This window comes from Tympanuchus pallidicinctus, unplaced genomic scaffold (assembly GCF_026119805.1).
Source record: "Tympanuchus pallidicinctus isolate F22 unplaced genomic scaffold, pur_lepc_1.0 scaffold22, whole genome shotgun sequence".
In the NCBI taxonomy this organism is placed as follows: domain Eukaryota; kingdom Metazoa; phylum Chordata; class Aves; order Galliformes; family Phasianidae; genus Tympanuchus; species Tympanuchus pallidicinctus.
The window spans coordinates 13881203-13908961 of record NW_026294739.1 but is presented as its reverse complement, the minus strand read 5'-3'; the positions used below and the strand labels follow the sequence as shown (position 1 = coordinate 13908961).

The window sequence follows — 27759 nt, the reverse complement described above, 5'->3', positions numbered from 1 at the left end:
CATATGTCAAAGCAGTACAGGCTTTTAAGTGTTTTTCATTTAAAATGAAAAGGTCAGATTGAGTGGGGCTGTCATGTGGGGACCTGTACGTGTACCTGCCAGCCCTACAGGAGCAGACCCCTGTCAGGCTGTGCTGGTGGCTGACTCTCTGAACTTGTCAGTGCTTGAAAACTGGCAACCAGAGCAGTTACAACTCCAATTTTCCTCGCAGTGCTCAGGCTGATACTGAGCTTCCCAATGTGAGGCTGCTTTATCCCAGCTGTATTGGTGATCAGGCTGCAGCTTCTGCAACTATAGCAGTATTGATTTAAGGAAACAATAGTAGGAATTGAACTCTGGGTACTAGAAAGACTTTGAAGCGTAAACCAGATTTAAAGGTAGATCAGTAAACAGGAAGCCTTGCTTTATGTATTGTTCTTGTGCTTTAAATGAAGGTGTTTCTTATCGTGAGATGTTGTGATCTGTGCTATCAGTGGCACAGCAGTGGTGTCAGCAGTAGTGCACGGGCTGCTGCTGGTCATCGCATCTCAGGATTTTGCACTTACATCACTTTCAGCTTTGTATCTTTCAATTGGGATGGCTTTAGAACTTCTGAGTGGTTTTTTTTTTTGTGAACTGTACCTTAAATTTAGTAGCTGGGGGGTAAAAAGAAGGAAATGCTTCTTCTTTTAATAAGTCCCTGTTACGGTACTTTGTTCAGGGGCTGCTCAGTGCTTTGACTGTGCCGACTGATTCCTGCTGTTTGGCTTTGCTTTAAAATGCTTTTGAATGACAAACTGCCAGTTGAAATGCTCGAGAGTGCATTAAAATAAGTGGTCTGTACTGCACTACACATAAAAATAGAGTTTCACGTGTGTGCACATCCATGTGTCTGGACTGGGAAGTCTGTCCCTGCAGCTGCTGCTCTGAAGGCATGAGCACACTGCTGTGTTTGGTTCTGCCAGATGGGAACTGTGTTCTGCTGAGCTGTGTTACTGGAGGGACTTTCTCCTGTTACCTCTTGCAGTGTTGTAATTGCATTCTGGAATCTTTTGGTGCAGGATCATAATCAGAATTAGACACGTGCTGACCGCTGAGCATCCATTGTGGTAAGCTAGAGAAGGGGCTGGAGTTGTGTAAAGCAAAAAGATGTCTGTTAGTGGTATTTCTGCTGCAAAAGCAGCTGAACATTCCCCACAGAGGTTGCTGGGAGAAGTGGGAAACCCAGAGGTGTCTCTTAGGGTTGGTCTTCAGAAGTATTTCCCTGGGCACTGCACCAGTGATCACTGGGGTTTGTCTGTGCGTTGTGCTCTTCTCCTGAGCCAAGGTGGGGATGGGCATGGCTGAGGAGCCATGTCAGAGAGAGGGGCAGGTGCTTCTTTGGGACAGGGTGCTGCCCTGTGGCCCCACGTCAGCTCTGGGATATGGGTAGCCTTGAGCTCAGGTGAGCTGAGGCAGGCAGGAGTGGGTTTGCTGCAAGCCTGTGGCCGTGCAGTGGGATAACTGATGGGGACAGCCACAGCAGGGAGAAGAGGGTGTGGGTCAGGGAGCTGAGCCTGCTGGCATCCTGTAACTGATCTGATAAATGTTTCTTGAGTTAAACTGGCTGGAAGACAAGTCTGAGCCAAGGTCTTCTAAACACAGGTTGGATCCCAAGAATATTGTTTTACCTGGAGCTCCCAGAGGTGCTGTTGTGGATTGAATTGAAACAGTATTGGAACCAGAGGGGAATGTTGTCTTCTGCCTTTGTAGATAAGACCGAAGGGCATATTGCCAGGAGCCTGTGGGAAGGACTTAAATTGTATATAACTCTACATCATCTTAAAATGAAAAGTAAACTTGCACAACCATAATATTTGCTTATACTTGTCTCTTCCATGACGGATGAAGAGAAATTGCTCCATGGCTGAATTCAGCAGCAATAAAACTGTGCAGTAACTCATCTTAAATTTCTGAACCCTGTGGTGAGTGGGAGAGGCCACTGCTATCTCTGGCCCCATTTGTCCTCACTGCACCAGAAGGCAGTGCTGAGGCTCTCAGGGACTTCTGTACCTGCCCTACCCACACATGGGCCCTGTAGGCTGGCTGCCAACACAGGGCCCGTGGGGGTGAGCTGGGGAGGTGCCAGGGGTCAGGTTGGACATCAGTGTGCTCTTGTGGCATTGGTATGATGGAGATGTACCACTGCTCGCAGACCTGGATTGTGAGCCACCTGTTGTGTTCTGCTGTATGTTGTTGGTAGACTTGTGGGCTCATACACATCCTTAGGAGCGATTCAGGTAAAGCAAGCACGAGCCTGAACTGAGCATTTCCATCATTATGGCAGCAAAAAGCAGTAGTTTTTTTTTGTGTTGAGATGTAATAATGAAGTGATCCTGCACTTGTCATCAGCAGGGATGGGGATGTCAAAGTGCTGGGGTTGTGGCTGGAATGAGATGCTGGGCAGGGGCAGGAAGGAGTGTGTGGTTCAGATGCTGCCTGTCTCTGTGGATCCACTCAGCAGCATGTCCTGGGGTCATGCATGCAGGGTGCCACTTGTGTGGCTTGGCCTCTCTGCTCTACCAGCATCTGCTGCACAGGGAAACACAGCAGCAACTCGGTTTGAGTAACAGCAAATCCTATGAGCTTTGAAACAGGAATAATACCTCCTACCTCCTCTGTTGGCTCAAAGGACAGATTTAAGCTGTTTCTCGCATTTTGTGCTTCATTTTATGCCTTGCATCCCTACCTTTACAAATTGTCACATCTTGTTACATTCCTAGTGTGGCACCTTAGAGCTCGGTGATTAGAGGTGGTGATGTTTGGTTTCATGGGGCATAGAGGGTGGCTGCTGTAAAGTGGTCCAGAAGTACGAAGGCTACAGTCTGAAAAAGCTGGGGAAGGAAAATGCTCCGTTTCCCAGAAGTTGTGTGGGTTAAGTTGCAAGTTTTAGAGAAGAGCCGTCGGAAGCCCACCCGGCACGCATCACATGGTAACTCTCTCTCTGTCTCTCTCTCTCTTCACAGGGCTGTGAAAGAAACCCAAAGTTGTGACTCTGGCAGCACCCTGTGTGCCTCCAGAAGCCCCACTCCGAGTTCATCCCACCAGCAAGACTGTGCAGCGCGGGAGCCGGTATGTACCCATATGTCACAGACGTATGGGGTGACTTCTCAGAAGGATTTGTGGCTTTTTATGACAGTAGCGTATTGTTTGTGACTCTTTTAGGGGAGAAAAGTCTTTTAACTGAGTGTGGAGGAGTTGGGATCACTAGAAAATGGGGTAGAATGGTGATTTCCTTGTGCTGTTTGCTCAGTGGGAGCTGTGAGAGAAAGGGCTCAGCACTAGCAAGAAGCTGTGAGCGTTGAGGCTGCAGATACACTGTGCTGCGTGGTGTGTTGTGTGGCAGCACACGTTCATGGGTAGTGGTTGGGTGTGCTGACAAATGCATGCATAAGAAATGCATGTAGACACGTATATACATACATGGGTGCAGTACAGATCTGGGCACGTGGAACCAAGGATGTGCAGCACATACATCATACATGCTGTGTGCTGGCATGTGAGAGCGTGAGGGGGTATATACCAAATGTCTGTATATACTATATATGGCAATAAGGAATGCATTTGCATTCACATTCTCTTTTTTTTCTTTTTCTGTCTCTTCTGTGTCTCTGTGAAGCTGTTGCAAAGCTACCAGATTCAACCTCCTGGGGAGCCTTTCTGGCCAAGGTTTTACAAGTCAGCACCTGCTTTGCCTGCTTTACTTTCTATATTTATTCCCTTGCACCTGGTTTTTCATCTTTGCCTGCAAAGTGGAACTGTCCCAAACATTTGTGTTAACTTTTGGCTGTGCAGGACTTCAGCTTGCAAGTCCTAAGCCTGCTTTTGTGCTTGTTGTGGGAGGGGATGTAGGTGTATGTATCTCTGTGATGCTGCAGCAGTCCCCGTGCTACGTCTGTTGTGCAAGTTGTGCTTTCAGCCTCTTCGAGGCATTTTTATGAATCAAATATTCTGGGAATCCTGCTTTTGTAATACTATTTTAAGGAAATTGGTCACACCTGAGCCATTGTCCAAGTAATAACAAGCTGTGCTGCTTTGCAGGAGCCCTTGGATTAGATTTTATTCCCAGACCCCTGTGCTTTTACTTTTACCCTGGAGGGTTGGGAGTATGGCAGAGAGGGACTGGTGGTGCAGGTGAGAGCTCACTGATTCAGCTGTGGTGGCACACAGATGTGTCCAAATGACAAATCACTCTGTCATTTGGAGTGAAAGGTGCTCTTAAACAACGCCTCTGACTCAGCTCATGTTTAGGTACCAATGTTTAAGCATAAGAGCAAGACGAGTCATAATGCCGCTTCAATTGGAACCCGAAGAGACATCGTAATGCCACACAGAGGGTCTGCAATCAGCAGGAGGGAACACACATCCTTAATCCTGGATGCCGGGTTGTTGTAGTGCCCCATCCTTGGCAGTGTCCCCTTGGGGCTGCAGCACTTTCTCCCAAGCTCTGGGCACAGAAGGGCTGCGCTGGGCTGCCTGCCAGGAGCTGCCTTGTCCTCGTGTTCTCGGTCCCCGTGCCCCCAGCCCCTCTAACAGCGATATTCATTTTTGGCATGGGAGTCCTGCTAAGGTCACGCAGCCAGGCTTCAGCCCCAGGAGCCATAAAGCATACCTCGTCTGACCCCTGTGCAAAGGCAGCAATAGTTAACAGCCTTCCCTGGGGTTTCATTTCCCTGTCCCCAGTGTGTGCCATTGCTGCCTGCATTCCTCTCTGGTTCGGTAAGCCCTTTGCCTCTTGAGCTGACACAGCTGATATTTCCCCTGCTGGCAGGGCAGGCGAGGTAGTGGCATTTAACTGTTAAGGAGATCCTGGCTTCAATAGTGCTGTGGGAGCCAGGAGCAGTAGGGATTGGTGCATTCCCAGGATGGATTTTTTTGTTCCCTTCCTTACCTTCCTTCTGCTTCATCCTGCTGCTTCTCCTGGCGCTGACGATACCTAGGAATTGTTTTTTATGATGGGCTGTAAATGTCTAAGTTGGCAGAACTTTCCCAGGCACATTTACAACCCATCTCACCATGGTTTTTGGAGCATCTTTCGCCCTGGTGGCTGCAGTGCTCAAAAAATTTCCATTTCTGACCATGGAGGACATCCTTCCTGCTGGCTACGTGGGACACATGGCTCTGGGGAAAGGTTTTAGGGGGTTTAACAAGCATAATTGATTAGCTGCCCACAGAGCATTGGTCCCAGCCTGCATTTTGGGAATGCAGTGCGCTGGCATTGCCTGGCTGTGGCACTCAGTGTCACTTGAGCTGTTGGCTGTTCAGTGCTGCCTCTACAACCGTCTGTAAGGACGTGTGCCGTGCTGCCTTGTAAGGTTTACTTTTTGCAGTGGAAGTGACAGATGACCGAGTTAAATGTTTTATTTCAAAAGAGAGAAAGCTTTGTTTTCTTGTGATGCTCAGGTTTAGATGTTTCCTGTCACCTGTGGTGTCAGGGACTAAACTCACACTGTCTTGGGCCCTGACCCCTGTTGCTGGAAGTAAACGTGCAGCTACTGTTACTGCGGGATTTTGGCTTCTCCTGCAGTTTGTGCTTTGGTATCAGTGAAAGCCAGATGTGCCGTAATGACACTTTTTTTTTTTTTTTTTTTTTTTTTCACTGCTTTTTGTGGCCATACATGGGCAGAGTCAGCTCTGGAATTCCTTTCCTACAAATTCAGTAGTATCTTGTGGGTGGTGCTGGGGAATCACTCTGGTAGCACTGCCTGGGCAGCCTGTTCCCCTTGCAAACGTCCCAATTTGCACATTCCTCAGTGCTGCGTTCCTGGCTGCAACTACTGGGAGGCTGCTGGGGCAGAGGGGCTGGGAAGGATTTGCTGTGCTGGTGGGTGCATTCCCCTCCTGCTGGGCTGCAGGTTGGCACAGGGCAGCTGTGGGAGGATGGGAGAGGGCCATGCTGTGTCTGATGGTGGGAGCGAATAGCTTTTGTGTGAGGGTGGGCTCTGCCCTGGAAGCAAAATATCTGCCTTCTCACATTGCTGCACAGGCTGAGTGTGCTGTTGGAGTGGAGAAGTACGGTGTTAATCTGCTTCTGTCTGCCATGGCATCCCCGTGTTGTGCATCTCTGCCCAGGCAGCAGTGAGGCTTTTCTCTTGAAGCCTGGGGGCTCCTTGTTGGGACAGAGAGGTTTTTGATTACAGGCTGGAAGAATGGCTTTCGGATCTAGGGATGCTGTTGTCCTGAAGCTCTTTTTAGATGCAGGAGATCTTTGCACGTCTGGGACATGTTCCTCTCCATAGGGTCAACTATGTGCTTTTTGTAAAGAACTGACTGACTGAGTCAGATGAGGAGAGTGTTTCCCTGTCCCATTTGAGCAGCAGGATCAGGACCTCAAGGCCATGTGCAGTCTTGATTGTGCTTTATTGGCCGGGTTGGCCTGATGCCCCTCTCAGATGGGTCTGGTTGCTGGGTCTTGTCTTTTCTGATCATAAACAGAGACTAAATTTGCCTATTGGGTTTTCTGGTAAGGTAAGGGATGAGAGGAACGTTTCCAATAGCAATTGTAGATGAAGAATGATGCGTCCTGGACCTGCCCCTGTTGTGCCTCTCTATTCATCCCTGGTAGGGGACAAAATTGTCACACACAGAGCCAGGAGCTGTGTAAGGCAGGATGCGGCAGCGACACGCAGCACCAGGTTCAGACTGCGCTCGGGTCAGCAATGGTGATGTGCTCAGTATTTGGAATTCAGGTTCAAGAGGGGCAAGTCGTCCCAGTGCCAAAGCCAGACAAAGAAGGGTGATTTTTTTGACATCCTTCGGAGTTTTGATCTCCATATTTGGAAATGTTTACCCATTGCTCTGATCTATTGCAAGGGAGGGGAGGTGACTCAGGGTCTGGTGGAAGCAGGATTTGAATTCCTTTAGTAAAGGGTTTTTTTTTTTTTTTCTTTTCATTCTTGTTTTGGAAGCTTCTTGTGGTCACTTTTCAGTTCTCTTTTGCTGCTGGACCTTGTTCCAAACTTGATCTGCGCGAGAGGGAAGCGAATTAGTGCAGGAGCTTGCCTGGATGCTGGTAAGTGCATCATTGCTGCTTTAGTGAGCGACCTGGGGTTTTTTGTTTCGTTTAGTGGGATTGCATCAACGTGCGTGCGTGGCTGCTGGTGGAGGCAGGCATGCGGATCAGCAGTCAGCAGAAACTGACCCAGCAAAGCCTTCTGTAGCAGGGAAAGGGAACTTAGCGGCTTGGGCTCAAAGGCAAAATGTTTCTCCAGGCCTAGGTATAAAGATAATGTAAGCTCCCATTCAGTCATGCTCTTCTAGTTTCTGGATAACGCAGTGAGGCAGCGAAGCAGTGTAGAGTTAAATGGCTATATATGCATGTGGTCAGCAAGTAAAATATAGCTTAAGAAAGATCTCTGTCTCCTGAGCGAGTGTGTGTGTTAAAAAGGCTGTGTAACACGTAGATATATTTATTTCAAATGTTAATATTTAACTGTCCTGTTAGAGAACTGGAGAAGTTTAGCATCTTTAACTGGATGAAGGAAAAGTGTATGGCTTCTCCCGTTACTCTTTATTTTTCCCTAGTGAGTTTTTTCTCCATCTGATACCACAGCTGTCTGCTTCTCTTTATTTTTTCCCCCTTTCCTTTCTCCTTCCTGAAAGGAAACTGCGGCTCATCCAGAAAGTCAGGGATACAGGAGAACCTGGAGCATACTTGGCTTCCTGTTTTATTCATGGCAACTAAAGCCACGCTCAGGAATCTGCAGTGGAGATCCACCGCTGCATTCCTCTTGTCATTTGGAGCATGTAACACGGACAGAGAGCTTTTAGTGGCAGCTCTGGGGGCTGCCTAGCAGAGAGCCCTGTGCCTCAGACACCATTACTGCACCTCATCCTGTGCTTGGGAAGGGCTGCTGCTGAAATACGACGTGTAGTTCCTCTGCTGGTTAGTGGTGCTTGTGTCTCTTTTGCTGACTGGTGTTTTTAGGCTGATTCAAACTTGTTACCATACTCTCCTGATTTTAAGCTTTAGTCCTCTTAGGTTTTTTTTTTATTAGTATTATTTTTTTTTTTTTACATCTTTGTTTTTCTTTTGCCCTTTTAAGTGGGGATGAATACTTGTTAAGAGGTTTGGTTTTCCTGGGGATGTGGATCAGAACTTTTGGATGCATAACTGGGCATTTGTTGCTCTGTGCTAGAAGTGCTTGGCATAATTTGCACAAGGGTAGGATGTGAGCTGAAGAGCATTCTTTCGCAGAAGGTGGCAGAGGAATTGCTGGGGAGTATTCCTGCAGACAGGATTGGTTTGGAGCCTGCAGACTTCAGACTTCAGAATTTTAATCCTTGTTTCAACAAGCTACTTGGATTACTGCATCTTTTGGGATCAATTTGCTGTGCTGGGCTTCGTTTTCATGCCAACAGAACCACAGAATCATTAAGGTTGAAGAAGCCCACTAAGATCACCTAGCCCAACCCATCCTCACCGTGCCCACTGACCACATCCCTCAGTGCCACATCTCCATGGTTCTCAAACACCTCCAGGGATGGTGACTCTCCCACCTTCCCTGGGCAGCCTGTGCCAGTGCATCACCACTTTTTCTAGGAAGAAACTTCCCAATACCACCAACTTGCACCTCCCCTGGTGAAAACTTAAGGCAGTTTCCTCTTTTCCAGTCACTTTTACCTGGGAGAAGAGGCTGACCCCCACCTTGCCACAACCTTCTGTCAGGTTGCTGTAGAGAGCAATAAGGTCTTCCCTGAGCCTCTTCTTCTGCAGACAGAACCATCCCATCTCCCTCCCATTGTGCTCCAGACATTTTACAGCTCTGCTGCTCCTCTCTAGACATGCTTCAGGACCTCAATGTCTTTTTGTACTGAGGGGGCCAAACTGCTGCTGCCCAAAGGCATTCACAACCTGAGCAGAGAGAGGAAGTGATGGGCTGGATAATGGGCTTCTGGGGCTGTGTATGGGGCTGTGCAGCATGCAAGGCCTCACCTGAAGACCTGCTGAAGGAATTTTGCTTCCTTGGCTGTGTGTGACAATGTGGTGAGCCAAGGTCCATCACTCCATGTGCACTGCGCTTTGCCCTTGTGTGCCTCTGCACAGTGCTTCCAGCTCGGCCCCATGTCAGTAGCATTGGGTTGTGGCATGTCCAGGCTTTGCCAGCTGCTTGTAGCCCAGCTTGGTGTTTGGGGGCAGCACTGCAGGACTGGAAGTGATGCTGTTCTGTTCCCCTCGCAGTCTCTCCCTTTCTGCGCTTGTTGGAAGACCAGGATGAATGGTGCAAGGCCCAGTGGGTGGTGGAACTCAGGGCCATGCATTGGGGCTGGTCATCTCCTGTCTGAACCTTCCCTGTGAGACGTCTCCGTTGGATGGATCCGAAGGCTGAGTGTCCCTGTGGATGCTGGGCCCAGGGCTGGAAGCACAGCTACCGGTGTTCTCCCTCTGGTGTTTCTTTGGGACCTGGGCAGATCAAATGATTGCTGATGCTAACCAGGATCTGCAGCAGATGAGCAGGAAGGATTTTCTTCTGCTTCAGGAATGGAGCCATTAAGGGCTGACTTGTAAACTAATACAACTCTGTAAAGATTTTTTTTCTCCTTCAGCTTGGCACCCTGTAAACACTCAAGCCTGAGAAGCTTTCCATGGCTTCCATGGAACTCAAGCACTTTTAGAGAGCTCCATGCCTGTGTTTCTTAAACCTCTTGTAATGATGCATTAAATGCAGACGACTTGCTTTAGCTTCCAAGTAAGCAGGGTTGGTTCACTGCCCATCCTTCAGCCTGGCTGTTGCATCACATTATCACAGCACAACTCACCAGGCTGGCACCACGTATGATATGGCAGTAGTGACACTGTTGCTGTGTGACCCATTGGTGTGCACTAAGGGCTGGGTGCACCTGTCCCACAGCAGGTAAGATCTGCCCCAGGTAACATGGGAATAGCACATGTGGGCAAGGAGACAAGGTTATACATAGATGCCTCTACATGTCTGATGCTTTGCAGAAGTTTCAGAGCACTGGAACCCTGAAATATGTCTGCAGGTAGAGGGAAGTTGTGTTTTTCTGGTGGATGCAGCTGTAGAAACTGAGGCACCATGTGGCAAGTATGGGACAAGTTCAAATCTCCTGATTCCATGTGGCTGTTGATGTTCGGCTCCTGCAGCAGGCATTTTACAACCGTTTGCTGAATAGTGATGTTAAACTCATTTCTCTTACTCTAATAAAACCATACCTTTCTGGGCAAGAAGCATTTCTACATCAGTTGCTTAAAGGTAAACCAAGTCATCTTGAGTATTTCATAAAGATGATGTATGTTGGCAATATGTGACACGACCTCAACATGCATCATTATTCTGGAGTTTCCAGATGGCACTTTACCTAATTGTGCTGCTGCTCCTTAGTATCTGAGCAGAGTGCAGTCTTCTAAGAAATGTCTGTGGTTATTAGCTTTATAATGCACATTCCTGTGTAACAGCTGTTGCAAGCAGCAGGAGGCCTTACTCTTGGCCTCATTCTTCAGTCAACTTTGAGGGAAATTCACTCCTGTGCACCAGGTATTTGCATTTGGGGTGAGATCTCTCAAATGAGAAAAACCTGTTTGCCTCTGGTGAGCGTGTCAGTTCAAGGACTTGCATACCCAGGAGGAACAAATGAGTTGCTCCTGCTTCCTTACTGGCTAACTGTGCATAGGGCTCCCCAGTTCCCTGATGTGGGGGGTGACTGCATTTTAAAGACATTTCAGGTTTTGGAAGTGTGGCTGCCTGCAGCAGAGAGGGAAGGAGTTCTTGTGCTGTGCTGTCTCACACCCCTACTGTGAAAATATCACACGGACCTGTCCCAGAGAAGCTGTCTGTTTTGGCAGCTCCTTCCCTCCTACATGCTCGTTCTTCAGGTAAATCTCTTATCTCTGCCAGCCATTCCCCCTTCCTCCCTGAAAAGTCATTATCATCTCTTGAAATTAAGGAAAAGACAGGAGGAGGGAATAAAAGGATGTTGAGAAGTAGAAAACAATCAATTAAATAGTACATAGCATGTAATTTTCCTTGGAAACTTACCATGAAATTGAGGAGCACTTTAACAACTAGTAATTTAAATTGCATTTGAACACTGCTAATGGGTTGTTTGCATGGGAATTTTGGTCATTTCACAGCAGGCCCTTGTCTTTGGTACCCCTTCACTCACTTAAAAGAATAGAAATAAATAAAAGCCATTGTCCTGTAGATAAATGGTCCAACTGTTGCTGGTAAAAGGTGATACTGTAAGATCTCGTTACTTTCAGGACTGTTTGCTTCATTAGTGTCAGCTTGTCCAGTGTTAAATTCAAGGGAATTAATTAGTTTTGATCTGAAGAAGCTTGCAGGGCTTGCTATTGCTGAAAGGCAGGAAAATGACATTATCCCTGCTGTACTTAAACTTGTTGGAGGTAGAATGGCTGCAGGAGCTGCTCCAGGCTGACGTGGGATCTGTAAGCTGTCCTGTGGAGGACCCCACTCATCAGAGTCCTCCCTGTCCCCACACTGTGACCCTGGCATGGGGCTGGGGCTGGCCTGGGAACGCAGGCCACGTCTCTATCACTCAGAACAAATCACAACAGCCTTTTGTGAGCTGATCCCAAAGGGAACAACAGCGAGGTGTGGATCAGCTGTAGCTTCGGGATGTTCTTATGGAACTTAGGTTTGTTTTTGTAATGTTTAGCGCTCTCTTCCTCCACTGTACTTTTAAAACACCAGCGATTTTCAGCAAAACATAGTATATCGTGTGCTGTTTTGCCACTGGTTTCAGTGGGAACGGGCCTTATGGCAAGGCAGAGGCAAGTTTCTTGTCGCCTGTTGCTGAATGAACATCTCGTTTGCAGAGCAGGGTTTTTGCAAATCCGTGGGCACAGCTAACATATGGAAGGGGGTTCCAGTATAAAAACAAATCTGGCCTTCTGTTTCTGGATGTGTAGGCTGTTTCTTAGAAGATGGAACCTTTCAAATCTGTCCCTGCAAACGTGGCTGTTAAGTTCTTCTATTTCAGAGAAGCAAGGCAGCTGTCTGCACTTAGATAAGCTATAAAAAGGCAATATTTTCCCAAAATGGCTTTTTAAGCTCTACCTGCTAGACAGCTCAGCCAACATGGGTTCAGCAGGAGCGTGCCTACCACTGCCCTTCTATGCATGAGACTGTGAACAATGTGAGAACTTCTGGGCAAGTATCCAGGGCAGCACTAAGCATCAGCCCTTCAGTCTCTCTTAGGGAAGGCTGCTGCACAGAGAACTGCCTTCAGGCAGCTCTCCCTTTGCTCTGTTGGTTTGATTGTTCTTACAGGATGTTGTAAGGGGAGATACAGATTGGCTATAAGGAAGAGGTTTTTTGTGATACGAGTGGTGAGGCATTGGCACAGGCTGCTCAGAGAGGTGGTGGGTGCCCTGTCCCTGGTGGCACTCATGGTCAGAGGGACCGAGCTCTGAGCACTGATGGAGCTGTGGGTGTCTCTGTTCATTGCAGGGCATTTGGACCAGATGACCTTGAAGTGCTCCTTCCAATTCAAATGATTCCATGACTAGGTTCTGTGTTTAGAAAACAACTGCTTTAACTTCAGTTTTTAATGTTATTTGCATCTTCCTTGTTGCTGCCTTGCCTGCAATGGCCATCTCCTTTTAACTGCAGGATGCTTTTAGTGTTCTCCCTCCAAGTGATTTACTTGAATGTGTTTCTGTTTGCTGTGCAGTCTAAGGATGGCTAAGTTGAGATGAAATTGATAACAAAAAATGTTATTTTTCCTAAGGGTAAGGATGAGGTTCTTAATAGTATAATAGACTTCTTATTGATACTTCCCAACACAGATACTATCCACAGTTCTTTTAGTTATCAGCTAGTTATCTGCAGAAACATGAGTGCAGAAGGCTCTATCAGGTAATCTCTCTGTTGAAACTGTTGGGACTGAGGGGGATGTGGCTTCTGAGTGGGTGAGTGAAGAATATTTTAAGCTGGGGGTTGTGAAGGTCAGCATTTGGGGGGGGGGGGTGATGGAGGTGGTGACCTTGTGTGGGCTGGAGACTGTTGGGGGGAAGGCAGGGGGAGGCCCACGCGGTGCAGAGGGGCCAGAGAGCAGCAACATGTGGTGTTGGGAAACTTCAGACATCTCTGCTGAGATAAGGAGCCAGCTGATAGCACCAACCCAGTGAGCTGTCTAGCAAGTACTCTTGCCTTTTTTTTTTTAATTAGTTGAATAAGCATCTTAATGATTCTTGCAAACTGCTGCACCCACTGCACAAATCCCCTATCATGTGTGGGTGCTGTTGTCAAATAGACAGCAGCTTCAGTGCTCAGTACTGACATGGAAGAGTTATATGTTCTTTTTCTTGGTGCATGGGTCTCTTGGTCCCTTTGTGGTCCCTCTTGGTGCCTTTTGTATTGTGCCTAACCCTGCCTTCTCCTTGACAGGTTTTTCCATATCAGCATTCCGCTTATCTCCTCTCCCCAAAGCAGAGACACTTGGCTGGTAAAAGTCAATATATATTTGGTAGCTACTCCTTCACTATCTGTGTGTTTGCCAGTACCAAAACCCACTGAAAACTGGAGGTGTCTGGGGTTTGAAATAATCCCAGTATGTTATTTCTGGCTGTCTTCTTCCCTTGTTAGTGCATGCAATGCTGCCACAAGTTTCTGTGTGTCTCGTGGTTGGAGCTTATGAGTGAGCAGTGCAGGTAAAGGCCCTTTGTTTGCCCACCTCCCTTTCTCAACCATTTTTGAAGAATGTTGATAAAATTTAAGTAATAGCCTTGTAGCTGAGAGATAAGGAAGAAAAAGTCTTAAGTGCTGATTAGTTTGCTGTGGAGGGAACGCAAACACCGAGGGAGCTCGGTGGAGGGAACTGACACTGAGCTACCCTGGAATGCTGAGACCGCTTATTTATCATTTACCCACCTCGTAAAAGCTTTAACGGTGGAGTAGAAGCCGGTTCTTTTCCTTAAGAGTCTGCAATCCAAGGTGGACAAACATGCACTTGAGGGCTGGGTGAGGGAGGGCTGGAGATAGAAATCTAGATAAAGGGGTTACTAGAAGAAAAAGACTTCGGAGGTGGGAAGTATGGCTGATGGGAAGGGTATTTAATGTGCTAGAGTGGATAGACAGAGGAGGGTGAATGGGTATGGAAGGAGGTGAGAAGACCTGAAAGGAAATAAGGTTGAAGAGGAGGGCAGAAAATGAGAAAAGCTGTGGGAGGAAAAAAGAGCAGTGAGGCAGCTGTGGGAGGGGACACTGTGGGATGCTGTAGATGAGAGTCAAGATGACCTTAACTTTTCTTTTTTTGTGTGTTAAAAGTTATGCTGTAACTCAGCTACTGGTATTAGTCATCTCTCAGTGTATAAAGTACCAGTTTCTACCTTGAATGGAGAGTGTTGGTCTCATCTGAATTCCAGAGCTGGAAAGTCTCTTGGCTGGGTTAGAATGCTTTGTGCATCTGGTGAGGGTGGTTACACACCATGAAATTTTGTATGTGCACCACTGCAAAAACCCTAGTAGGCAAGTGCATAAGGAAATTCTGCTTAACGTTATCAAAGTTAGTCCTCCAGAGAAAACAAATCACAGGGGGGCTTGTATGTGTGTGTACATATTTAATATGGATGTGTATGTTATGAACTGTTTTTCAAGTGAGACAGACTGCACTTCAGTGAGATCTAATGGGAAATAGGTGGGAGCAGTAGGTTTTGCTGTGTTGTATCCACTCCTAGTAAAAGAAAAGTAATCTTTGCACTCGGGTCCTTGTGCATTAACTTCCATGGAACTGAGCTTAGAAATCTTAGTGGTCATCTGGTTCCTGTGTCATACTTCTCAGTTCATGAAAAAGACCTTAGGACTTTCCATAGATTCTGCAGGGGTTTTGTTCCAGTCCTGAGGACCAAAGGAATCAAGGAAAGATTTACTGTCACCAAGCTTATTTCCTTTTCTCTGGTTTCTTCTCTCCTTTTGGAAATAGTTGGTCTTAATTTTTGGTGTTTATACTATGGCCAGTGTCCGTAAAGCTCTGAGTTTTCCTGAAGCAGCAGTAACAACTTCACCTTTCGTCCAAAATCTGGTTCCCCTCCTTCTTTCTTAATTTTGTTTTTATTTTTATCTTGAAGGATTTCATGCCTGATCCACATGTTTTTTGTGTGTCTTCTTCCACTGCTGTTGCTTTCCAGATCTTTCTTCTGGTTTCTCATTTTCTCTCCAGACTGGTCTTTTTCTGTTTCCCCCATTAGTTAGAGACAACTTCTTTGTAGCTCGTAAATGGTGTGGAAACTTGATGGGCATCTCCTCTGGAGCTCAGTCCATCTACTATCATGGTATGCTGTTTCAGCAGGAAAAAAACCTGGGCTTGGAGCATCTAAAATTGCCCATTATCTAGGCTCATTTCTTGTAGTCCATAATTTGGGGGTGGAAAGAAGAGGCGAATCACTCTAAAAATGACTGACTCCACCATAGATCGATACAAAATGTTCCATTACGTTTTCATTGTCAAAAATGACTTCCCTCTCCCACCCCCTCCCCTTCTCCTGTGAGATGCTGCAGAGGCTGCAGAGACGTGGTCTTGTGGTACAAATCAGTTCGTGGCCAGCTTGGCAAAATGGTACCATGATCTTAGCTGAGAACTTCCTTTTTGAATGAGCTGGGGGCCGAATGTGGTGGGGGCGACCTGCTTTCAGAGGAAAAGAGGTTTTTGGCCACTGTAAGGGGTTTTCACATGCTGAAGGCAAGGAGCAGATCTGTTTGATGAGGAGCCGCTCCCTGCTCTCCTCTTTGGCAAGAAGGTCAACAGATGTGCAAAACATAAGGCAATACAAAGAGACATAATAGAAAGTGTCATGGGATATCTGCCAGCAACCTCCTTGGGCTGTTGCCACTGATCTCGGGCTGATGAGACATTTAGTGGTGTGTCTTTGCTGAAATTTCTCATTATCTGTAGTGATGGGGAGGAGGTGCAGATATTGGGCTTCCTTGTGCCTACAGATATTTACACAGCCCTTGGCTTTTACAGTGCATTTAGGGCAATGGTATTACCCTCCTACTTCCAGTAAGTGAGGAGGCTAAGGGACTTGCCCAAAGCTACACACACAGGCACAGACATGCATATGCATTCATCTTTATGCATGTATACGTGTACATATGTCAAGGCCAGGGACTGATCCAAATTTCCCGCTTCTCTTTATTTTGTCTGTCTTCTTGTGGCTATCAGAAGCATCTTCATGGGCAGAATGATGTGGTGGTAGGCAAGAGATAGTGCTGGTGTGCAGTTTTCACAGCCTGGCATGGATGCTGTCTATGGGGCTGTACCCATTGGTGTGGCATATCCACAGACTGTTTTCAGTGGTGAGTGGAGACAGGACAAGGGGAAATGGCCAGAAACTGCAGCATAGGAAGTTCTGCACAAATGTGCGCAAGAACTTCTTTACAGTGAGGTGACGGAGCACTGGAACAGGCTGCCCAAGGAGGTGGTGGAGTCTCCTTCTCTGGAGATGTTCAAGACCTGCCTGGATGCCGACCTGTGCGACCTGCTGTAGGGAACCTGCTTTGGCAGGGGGGTTGGACTCGATGATCTCTGGAGGTCCCTTCCAACCCCTACAGTTCTGTGATTCTGTGATCTGCCCGTGAAGGAGACAGTGGGTATCACTGCACTGACCCATGCATCCTCTTGTAAAGGCTGCAAAGTGTTTGAAGTAGTAGAACACCTCCTACCTGCCTCAAGTGAGGCCTTGATCTACTGTTAAACTTGCAGCACTACTTCATAAGCAGAAACAAAACTGGCTCACGTGACCAATTCAACCTGTGAGGGAGTTCATGGGCAATCCTGGTGTCAGTAAGTTTTAGCACAGATAGCAAAAATGACATCTTCTGCTTCATCCCACACTGGGAGAAGATCTTGTGAGGAGCTGGATGGTTTGGGATTTTGCATTCTCATGAGCGTGTCAGGAGCAGGAGCCAGGATGCCCTGCTGAAGCTGTCTGGGTCGCTGCTGCTCTGCTTCTAAGCTGATGCTGCAGAAACTGAATGCTGTGGGATCCAGGGCTCACGCAAATGTGTTTACCTAGCAAATAAAGGTGGGAGAGAAAAAAGGAAAAGCCTCAAAGCAGCTTTGGGTGTTTTTAAGTGGTGAAAATGAGAAATTCCTGAGTGGACGTAATTATTGCCTGTTTAAACAGAAACTTACTTAGCTGAAATATCAACTCCTATGGAAGAGTTTTCCTGGTGTGTCCTTTTCATCTCTAACCACTGTCCTCTGGGCAATGCCTCCAAAGGTGCTGGGCACGGCGTTTTTACTTGGACTGGTACCTTGCTGTGCCTGTTTGCAAAGGGCATTGGCTTCTTTCTTCCTTGGCTTGATCCACCTCCCTGACTGTGTCAGGGCAAAGTTGGTGAGTTCGTACAAAAATTCACCTACTTGTGTTATGCATGGGCATCGAATGCCTGGCATTTGTTTAGGTGGAGTCGTTTGGTCTCACTGATTGTATACATATGTAGGGAAATTCATGTCTACGTATATACAGCAGTTGAGGGAGGCAGGTGTACCACACTGATGTTTCTCAGGGCTTCAGATGAGGCCCCAGATGTCCTCATTTGCTGTAATTCCAGTGGGAGAAAGTGCAGAAGGGACCTGTCTCAGGGCTGAAGGGCTTTTTTCCCATTTGACCCATATGTGTTGTGCATTGTCTCAGCCTTGCTGACGGATGCTCATGGAGTTGTCATAGTAAATCCTTTGGGGAATGGAGTATGTGGTGGAGACAGAATAGATGGTGAGAAATGTTTGGGTGTGACCTGCACACTAAGAATTCACAGGGTCTTACTGGTGATACGTGTGTTGTGCTACCAGCTGGCTGTGTACATGATGCTATCTGTGCTTACGTGCCATTTGTTTGTTTAAAACATACATAAAATACGAGGCTATTTCAGAGCACTGTGCTGGGTGGTCACAGTGAGACTGCTGCCCAGAGCGTCCTTGTCGAGATTAGAACACCACAGTGAGTGCTGCTATTGCCCTAATGGTTGGAAAGGCAGTGACCTGGGGCTTTCTGCTCATGTTAGAAAATGAAAAAGTTCCTTTTCCCTTCTTCCTTTCATATATATTTTTGAAAACACCAATCAAGTGTCTCTGTGGTGCCTTCTGCAGCAGTTGCTTCACTGTGTGCTGTTGTCCACCTGCTCTTTAGAGGCTCCTTTGTTATTCTGATGCCACAAGTTTTCTTTTCCCTTAATTGTTCACCTATAAGTAGCGGTCTGCAGGATGTGATTCACTGAGGCTACGCTATATTTGAGCCTAGTGATGCACACTGGATCCATAGCAGGAATAAGTGGCACTGTGGTACCTTATATTACAGTCTGTTCTGTCGAGGCTGTTCTTTGCTGCTTGTTAAGAAACTGTGTTGCACTCCTTGCAGTTTATAAGACTTTGAAAGCTTGACATGGACATGATGTTCCCCCGCAGATGTAGCTGCCGTGTCTCTCAGAGCAGTTCTTTTGGTGCTTTTGACTACTGAAATTAATGTGGAGCAAACTCTGAAATGTTTGAACAAGCTGAGCTGGCCTGGTAATATCTCTTTTCCCCAGGCAAACACACAGAGATGCTCAGCCCTCCCTCCCCCTTTTCCTTCCTTTCTCAGTCTGGAGACTGTCCTGCTATTGTTGATTACTGGTGTCCTGCACAAGTGTTCTTCATTTGTCCCTGGAGAACTCACAGGTTGGTGCTCATTTGTTTCCAAATCATTGTCCTTGCAGTCTTGAATAATATCCCCATTAAGCAGGTGGAGTTGATAAAATCACTTCCAACACAGCTGACAGCAACTAGGTCAGATCCTTTCTCACTGTTTCCTGACTGGAGAAAATAAAGTACACATGAAAGCAAAATACACGAGTTTTCCCCTCCGTCTCTACTCCCCAGGCCCCCCAGTCATGGTTTCCTCAACAACAAAAAAGAAATCGCAGCCAATCCGTTCCACGGAAGAGTCTGAATTTGTCAGAGTCAATGTTTCCATGTCTGACAAAGCTTAAAACAGAAGAAAAAAAAAATGCAGAGGCTGCATGTATGTGGTCTGGCTTGTGGCCAGGCAAGGAGCGCTCTTTAGGGTTATTATTAGGTAGATAACTGTATCAAGGGCTTAAACATCAACCTGGTTGCGAGGGCTGCTGCTCTGTGCTTGAAATGCTGATGCATGTTTGATGCTTATGTGAAAATGAATTGCACAGTCTGAAACCACTTTTCTTTTTTTCTTTTTTTTTTTTGTATTTTTTGTATTTTTCCCCCATGATAACTTCAGTGCCAGTGCAGTTCCTGGGAAGTGATTACAGCTGCTCCATGGGGAGCTATTGCTTGTTTTGGGCTTGCAAATCTTTTTTTGCTATTAGGACCAACTCTCTGTTAGTGTCTCTAATAGGAACCATACTTGAGAGTTTGCACAGGTTGGAGGGATCTGTATCCAAAGGGAACTGGACTGCCTTAAAGATCATTTAATCCGTCCTCAGGGCCTATCTCAATAAGGTGAGGGAAGTTTTGGGGGCCCTGGGCTCTGCTTTTGAAGGTGTGTGTACACAGAAGTACTCAGGGGCACAGGGAAACCAAATCACTGGGACTTCAGTGTCTCGAAGCAGAGAGGGGCAGGAGGAGGTGCAAGAAAATATGATAGGAAGGACAACATTCTGATGATCCTTAAGAACTGAGACACAGTACTTACTGCCCTGGAGGAGCAGGAGCTGATGGAGAGAGATGCACAAGGCAAGGTGACGCGGGCAGAGCGGCAGCCTGGGAAGTTTCTTGTCAAGTGCTTCTTGGAGACCGGCAGAAGAATGTCTGTTTGCAGTGCTGGTAGATACCACGTATCTGTCTATGTTCCCATCTATATATGGTATGTGCAAGTCTATATATAAATGCTTTGGTGGCTGGTATTTTGGCTGATACACTCACAGTTTTGTGCCACATTGAGAGATTTAAAAATATCTCCCTGTTCCAGGAACTTCTATACCATGACAGATGTCATCTGGTGTGGGGAGTGGCTTCTGAAAAGAGAACACAACGCTACAAGCGTACTATGAGCCTTAGGAGTCTATTAGATTATTTATTGCTCCACTGCCACCATAAGACGTGTGAGGTGCATTATTTCTGCCTGTCAGTTTTTTCACACGTTCAGTCAGGCAGCATCTGTCACTCCTCCCTGCAAGTCTCTTGCTTTCATTCTCAATGAACTTGCTTTCCAGCTGGAAAGGAGGCAGAATAAAGATTTCAGGAGTACTCAGAGCTAACAAACGAGTTCATTAACAATTACTTAAAGTCCTGCCTCTGAGAATTAGGGTCTCACTTAGCAGGGCTGCCCAGCCAAGCATGGGTCACCCCATGCTCACTGTTGTTTTATTTGGTGGCGAGCCTGCAGACCTGTTGTGTCAGGCACTGTGGAAACCTACTGTGAGTCAGACCTGTCTCGGCAGCACGAGATGGAGTAGGATAGGAAACAAATGAGAGATGACATTCTCAAGACTTTCTTTTGAGAGCACTTCTCTGGTTTCCCAGGCCTCAGCTCAACATCCAGGAACCTGTTGGTTCTGCCTTGTCCAGAGGATCTGTAAGAGTGGGCACGTCCCTTTTGTGTGGTGGTCAGGAGGTGCTGACAGGGCTGTGCCAGGCACGCTGTGATGAAAGCAGTTGGAAGGGGAGCACTGGCACTGCCAGCGAGCATTGCTCATACATGCAGGGCTAATTCTCTGTTGCTCAGGCTTTGGACCAGATCTGGGTGGAGTCCTTCAGACTGGCAGAGCCTGAGAACATGTTGGGGTTTGCTACCTCCTTTGTAGAGGTCTAGTAAACAGGGAAAGGCTGTGAAAAGGGAACAGAGCTGTGAGGAGTCACATCAGACCTAGGTCTTTTTTATCTGCGTCGGGATGCTTGTCTTGTAAGCAAACAGATGAGAGCCAAAGCATTCCCTTCTGGGTTGGCTGATGAGGATGGGAGGCTTCACTGGTGAGGGACAAAAATGGTCAGCAGAGCAGTAAAGGTGTGTGTAGTGAAGGTGGGATAGGAGCAGTCAGATATTGCTATGAAGATGGACCAGATAGGGGGAGTCCCTGTGGGACTTGCATGGGGTTTGGTTCCTGCCTCTTGAGCCTGGGAGTGAACTGTGTTGCCTGTTCTGGTTACCATTTGCACTGCACCAGTGTCAGAAGTGTTGAATGGGTGAGGATTTCTGCCTGCCTTGGAGGGTAACCAATGAAATGTGTGTGTGATGGGCTTGGGCTCATTGGAGCAGCAAGTGACCCTCACTGGTCACTCCATGGAGCTCTCCTGGGGGAGAGCTTTGCAGGATAGAGCCTTGATATTTTCTCTCATCTTGTTCAATCCCTCATTAAGGTCACAAGCAATAGGATGCCTGTAGTGCTCTTCTGTGCCCTGTAGTTCCCTCCCAGAACTTTGGCCCAGTCCTACTCACTCTTGCCTGACCACGTATGCAAGTAACTCATGATATTGAGCCTGGTACCTCCCATTAACCTGGAGGTTTCGTGGAGTCCCAACGAGAGGCAGCCCACAGCTTCCCCTGACCTTGCAAGATGCCCTTCCTGCTCCTGACCCTGCAGAAACCCCAGGCATCCACAGTGCAGCCCTGGCAGGCGCTGGCAACAGATAAAAACCAAAATGCATAGAAAGCTTCAGGAGTGTGGGCGGCACGGGGAGGGTGGAAAAATAGCTGGGGCGTCGTGTCACCGGATGCCAGGAAGCAGCCCAGCACTGGGGTGAAAGATGAGCAGGGCTGTGGCAGTGGGACTGCCGGCACATTCTGTACATTCTGCAGCCCTGCAGCACGTGGGGCCGTAGGGCAGGCTGGCAGCCACGCGTTTCACTTTCAGGCATGTAGCTGAGCTGGTATTTCGTTATCCTGACACCCACCAAGTCTTTCTCTCTCTCTTTTTTTTTTTCCACCCTGGTTTTAACTGAGGTGCACTTGTTTATCCAGCAGGGCTCTGCAGCCTATAAACAGGATGTCTGACTGCTTCCTTTCAGCCCAGTAACACTAAACCGCTTCGAGTGCAGATAGTGCTTCAGTAACACTATTCAGGTCTGAATCAGCTTCGTGTCAGCCGTGGCTAGCATCATACAAGGCAGCACCTGCATCTGTCTGAGTGTGAATCTAACAGATGCCCATGTGGACTGAGTTGGCTGTTGTGAACAAATCCATGTTGCCAAAAAGGACCCAAGTGTGTGTTTTCATCAGGGTGGCTGTAATGGAATCCCAATTGAGACGGAGTCCTTAATTTCCATTTTGTAAAAGCAATCTAGTTTATAAAATCCTAAACCTGAAAAACCTTTTGGAAAAACTTCTGCTTCAATAAGCATGGCTTCCTAAAGGTTTTCCCACTCTACTGGGGACCTGGGTATGGTGGCCCCAAGAGACTGAAAATGAACCAGAGCATACAGGAGGTGACTCCAAGTAGTGCTCTTGATGAGGAGCAAGATGTTGAAGGGGGGATAAAGGTTATTCTTCAGAAGCACTTGCTGGTTTAGAATATTGAAATCACAAACAACAGTAACAGAATGGAGGTTTGGTTTGACCTGTTGAGTGTCTTGACTTTAATGTTCAAGGTGTTCAGTGATTTTTAATGATTGTTATCTTGTTGCAAGCTCTGCCTCATATTATGTCCTTTAGAACTCTCGTTCCCTTGTATCTATAATTACTTTTTTGTAAAAATTAGATATTCACAGAAATTTAAGTTTCCAGACCTCACGGTAGTGTAGAAAAGCTTTGGAAATGTGCTCCTTATACAAAGAGTGAGTAAGGGGGAAATTGCTATATATGCTAACTCTTGTTGTGTCAGTTTTTAAGCCAATCTTATCAGCTTTGGGATGGACTGATGGTTTCTAACATTCAAGACTGGAAGGCAGGTCTCTGAAAGAGAGATGAATGTTGTCTGGATTTTGTTGGGTCGGGGTGCCCTTATGTTTCTGTAGAGATCTTGAGCTTCTATGTGCCACTTTAACTGATTTGTCAGAATGTTTTGTTTACACAGAAGTATTCTGAATCTGCTACTGAGCTTCAGTTCAGAATAGATATAGAAGAACAAGTTGTTCTGCCATAGCTCTTCTGCAAGTACCTCATATGCGTGCAGCTTCATTCCAAAATGCACATGCCTTTTTTGATTTTGTTCAGGCTGTATCGGAAGGTGGAACAAACTCAAGTGGGAAGGAAAAATTCTCTGTTTTTCCCAAAGTAAATTGATCTGCATTGGGCATCTTTTTCACAGACGTTTGTCTTTTGAAGTTATTATCTGGGCGGGCAGATCCCAAGTTGTGCAGCTGGATGTGACAACCTGGAATTTTTGCAGTTCATTTTATGCTAACACAGCATTCTTAGCAGATCACGTTTCCTATAAAAAGCTGGATGATCCTGGTTTTAATAAAGGGGTCAGCATGCTCACCTTCTGTGCCCTGTTTGGCATGTGGTCCTTTTGTATGACCAGGCTGGTGAGTGATGGAATGTGCTTGCACCTGGTTGCATAAGGGGCTGACACAAATGAATGGGGTGAATGAAGCTGATGTTCCACCTGCTATACAGCTGCCATTTAAATAAAGATGTGCCCCTGATCTCAAAAGCATTTACCCATGGCACGGGTTGGCAACACCAGGTAACATTTTAGATTGTTTTGCTTGGCTTATGTAAAACAGGCACAGATTTCAGCGAGCTGGCGGGTGGTGCTGCTGTTCTGGGTGGGCAGCATGACTCTGCCAGTGGTCACTGCCCTGGTGGAGCAGGAGGACTTGCAGCAGGGCCTGGGCTTGTGAAATGTCCCATCCCCGCAGGCAGAAGGGCTGTGAGGGCTGTGGGTTGAGTTTTGTTTTTTGCAGGGTTCTATGTAACCTCCTGCTTTGCTGGTGCTACCCAACAGGCATTGCCTCTCCAGTGACATGTTTGCATCCTGCATCTCATGTTTCCTAGGGAAAGAGAAGGTGCATGGTATGATCTGGGCCAATTGCCCACTTACCTGCTGGTGTTTTGTTGGGATCAAGCAGTCAGACCAGTGGCAAAGCTTTCTCCTGACTGCACCACAGCTCGGTGCTGCACTCATCTCTTCTCCCATGAGCAACTTGGCACCTCCAGTCTGTTTTTTCTTTTTATATTTTCTTTCTTTTTGGAGAAGAACACAAGATAAAAGAACAAAGAAGAATAAAGGTAAAAGTTTCCTGGGTATCCAAAACCTGTGGCTAAACCACGTGTCCCCGTTTTCCAACCTTGCATACCTCATCTTTGCAGAAGGGTGCCCCAGTGAAGAGCCAGCAGCTTTCCTTATTGATAAGGAATCCTCTCTTTTTTGTTCCAAGTGCCTTTCTTTCCCTTTCTTAAAAAGCACTCGCTTGAATAAAGTGCTGGCAAATGCTTTCTTTTGGGTGCTGGACCTTGGTCTGGAAGGCAGGATGCTGGTTGAACAGTAACAGGAACGTGTAGGCTGGGTTTTGGCTTAGGGTGATGAGCAGCAATGGATTCTGCTCCCCAGTGCCCAGGACTGAGCTGCTCTTGGCAGCTGAAAGACACACTGAAGTTGTTGCCACAAGGGTAACAAAACAGGGGTTTTTACTTTTTTTCCTACAAGGTTGAGCCCTTTTCATGTAATTGGTGACTGTAAGTCAGCAAAACAAAAGTTTGTGGGCTTTGGGTGGATCATATGGAGAAAATATCTTGGTTGGCCTGGCCGTTTCTTGAAGTGTTGTTTGTGGGTAGAGCTGCTCCATGCGCCTTGCAGCAGCCTGGAGTCTAGAAACTATGCACTCTTTGCTGTTGGAGTGTTGAAAAACTCTCCTTCCTCCTCATGGATCTGGGCGTGCTCTCATCTGATAGGACTGACTGGTCAGTACTGGGTTCCAGCTCAAACAGGAAGGTGAACTGGGTTAGAAGTGATAACTTAGCCATTAGCATGTTGTGTAGGACAGAGATTGCCTTCATCTCATGTCAAATGTTTGCTGATGCTCCTATGGACTGAGGAAATGATGTGGCATGATGATCTCCCTGTGCTTCCTTCTTAGTTTGCTTTGTGGCCAACTGTTGAGAAACATGATGGCCTGGTTTGTAAGTTACAACTTCTGTCCTAAATCTTGCATAGCTGATCCCTGTGAGTTAGCCTGGAGGGACTTCATGAGATTCATCTGCTCTGTGTTCCTATCTGATCCCCTCTGGACCTTGTGGCACTTGAAAGTAGAATATTGTATAAAATGTGTGGAAATTTGGTCAAAGAGGAGAGAACAGCTATTTCTAATGCATTCAGAAATGGTGACTGAAAAGTGATGGAAAGAGAGAATATATATACTAAATATCTTAGCAGGCAAAACCCACTAAAATTTAGAATAATCTTGGTGATGGTAAAACATCATGGTGAGGGAAATACATGTGAAAACTGCTGTTGGTGCCTGAGAGAGCGAGGGCGGTGTTGCATTAAGCTTATGGAGAATTGACTAACTTTCCCACTAATTTTTTCCCCACTGTCTTGTTAACATTTGAACTGGAAAAAGTCACGTGGTTTGAAAATGTTACTTGGTTAAAGAAAAAAAAACAACAACACAACCAAGAAACAAGAAACAAGCAAGCACTTACTGTGATGTGTGGTGAGTAGAATTATAGGAGCTACCCAAAAGCAATGCTTTGGAGTGGGCTGTTGGATTGACTGCAGGAAGGAGCGATGTGCCTGGGCTGGATGCAGCATAGCAATGATTCTGGTACGAGAACAAAGTAGTTCAAGTAGATCCCCTGCCTCAAACTAAGATGCGTTGATTCAATCTGCTGATTAGTAATGCATAAGAGGCGAGCTAAAGGTTAATTTAATAGAAGAAAACAAACATTAATATGAGCAGGGGATTAATTTGAAGCTTGAAAGGAGGGCATTGCAAATACTGGGATTGTGCAAGCTGGTTGAAACACCCAACCAGCTCCCTTCTGTCACTGGTGGAGACTGCTACTGCATGAAGCTCAAACCAGAGCGTGGCTGGCAAATGGGAAGTATTTTGTGTATGGGGGGAAAAATTAGAAAGAAACAGGAAAAAGCACATTCTGTTTTTGAGGAAAAAATAACTCCTAAGCACCTTCCCCCTTGCCCCTAATGAAACCCACAGACCTTTTCAGAATCTGAACTTTCTAGTTCCTCTTCAGTTTAAGAAAAACAGTACAGCACAAAGTTCCTAACACCTTCAGAACACCAGAATGTGGTCTCCCAGTTTTGGTGGGAGGTCAATGAGTTTTCCTGGGGAATAAGTTTCCAGGAGGCTTCCAGGCATGGCCAGGAGAACCTGCCTGCTGTTCCATAGCACCAAGTGGGTTTGCTGGAAGGAGGCAGAGTGAGAGGATTTTCTTAATGCTGGCAGGTACTGTCTGATGTGCAGTACTTTAAGATGACACGCTTGTTGAGTTGTACCACCATCTATGCTTTCTCTATTTTGGGAACCTAACAGCCCTCTGCCTTCCTCTGGGTTTTTACCATCCTCTCAGCTGTCTAACTGAGTGGTTCTGGCAAGTTGTCAGTCTGTGGCCTTGAAGTGTAACACTTTCCTGCTGAGTTAGGGTATCTCCTCAGCCTCTACCTCCTTCGTTTCCTCATTGCTTGCACCCTGCAGATGGGCTCCTGAGGTGCTCGGTGTGAGTTACAAGCTCCTGAGAAAATCTGTGGGTAAATAATTAACACCGCTGAAACACTGAGCTGCCTTCTCCCCTCCCTGGAACTGACTGGCGACAGTAAATATTTCCCTTTTTAGCTTCTCATGCCCATCCTAAGGAGCAGATCTCCTTGATTGGGATCTTTCCTCTGAGTTTTCTTTTACCTTCTCTTTCTGAGAGTAGATAATGCTCAATTACAAATGAGAGGTGGAACTGCAGGGGAGGAGCTGACCTATATGCCTTTCATCTGGTTATATCCCTGCACGGAGGAGAAAAAGGCTTCTGAATTGACAGAAGGTAAAGTGAGTCCTTTGGGCTCAAGCTGGTGCCAGGATAAAACCAGCAGCAAAAATCGGCCCTTGGTTGGGGTCTGGTTTGAGTCTGTAGCAAATCATTCAGGCTGCTTTACAGCAAGGTTTAAGTGAGTTGGAAGTGATGATGGAAAGGAAGAGACTGGGTGATTTCCAGAGATCCCTTCCAGTCTGTGATGGTGTGAGTTCCTTGTGAGTTTTTTCACTCCATGGGTAGCAAGCAGTGGGTCTTTGCTGACCTTCTGCTCTCAGCAAGTGGTACAGTGGGGATGGAAGAGATGCAAAATGGCTGTGGATGCCAGTTTGCACCCTTCCTACTTTTTACACTGTCTTGAAGGAGTGTGTCAGCTCTTCTCCAGGAGGAGGACTTGCAGTCAGTTACAGTGTGAAGTGCAACCGGTCTGTGTCCTCTGTTCTTCACTGGGGAGACCCCTGGGTTACACTATGAATGAAAGTGATGCTTAGAACAGCAGAGAAACTCAGGATGAGCAAGTTGGGAAGTTGCTGAGGCTGTCAGAGGCGATGTGGCTTCTCCAGTGGTTGGAGCAGGAGGCGTGTGTTAGGCTGCAAACATAGTAGCTTGCTGTGCTGGTAACTTTGGGATTATCCCAGAACTGTTTTCAGCTCTGTCATGAATTCCCTGTGTAACTTTGGACACTTTCAGTGCTTCCTAAAAGGCCAATCACCTAGGCCTATGTTTTGATAGGGTTTAAGTGGAAATGTAGAATCGCAATGAATAGTCTCAAGTGAACAAATTCTTGAAGATTAGGGGGAAAAAAAAAAAAGCAAACACCTCCCATGCTTTCTCTGTGCCTCGGCTTTCCTTCTCGTAAGAGGTGCTCTGGAAACCTCCTCCCA

General features: G+C 46.8%; 1 protein-coding gene and 1 long non-coding RNA gene across 8 annotated transcripts in view; one reads left to right on the top strand and one right to left on the bottom strand.

Annotated features, from left to right (window-relative positions):
* The window catches only part of LPP (LIM domain containing preferred translocation partner in lipoma), a 310262-nt gene that overhangs the window by 18303 nt on the left and 264200 nt on the right, over positions 1 to 27759 (top strand). For 4 of the 7 annotated variants that reach the window (XM_052686960.1, XM_052686961.1, XM_052686956.1 and 1 more), the window contains 3 exons: positions 2985 to 3090; positions 3638 to 3687; positions 6927 to 7030. The gene's annotated coding sequence lies outside the window, so the exon portion shown is untranslated. Of the gene's footprint in view, positions 1 to 650; positions 1089 to 2984; positions 3091 to 3637; positions 3688 to 6926; positions 7031 to 27759 lie in introns of those variants that run through there. The other 3 variants (XM_052686963.1, XM_052686959.1, XM_052686957.1) reach the window with 3 other exon arrangements.
* Positions 16572 to 24439, bottom strand: LOC128082638 (uncharacterized). The gene is made up of 3 exons (XR_008207757.1): positions 24193 to 24439; positions 23937 to 24079; positions 16572 to 18788 (listed from the first exon to the last, which is right to left on the bottom strand). It is a non-coding gene; the product is annotated as an uncharacterized LOC128082638 (long non-coding RNA).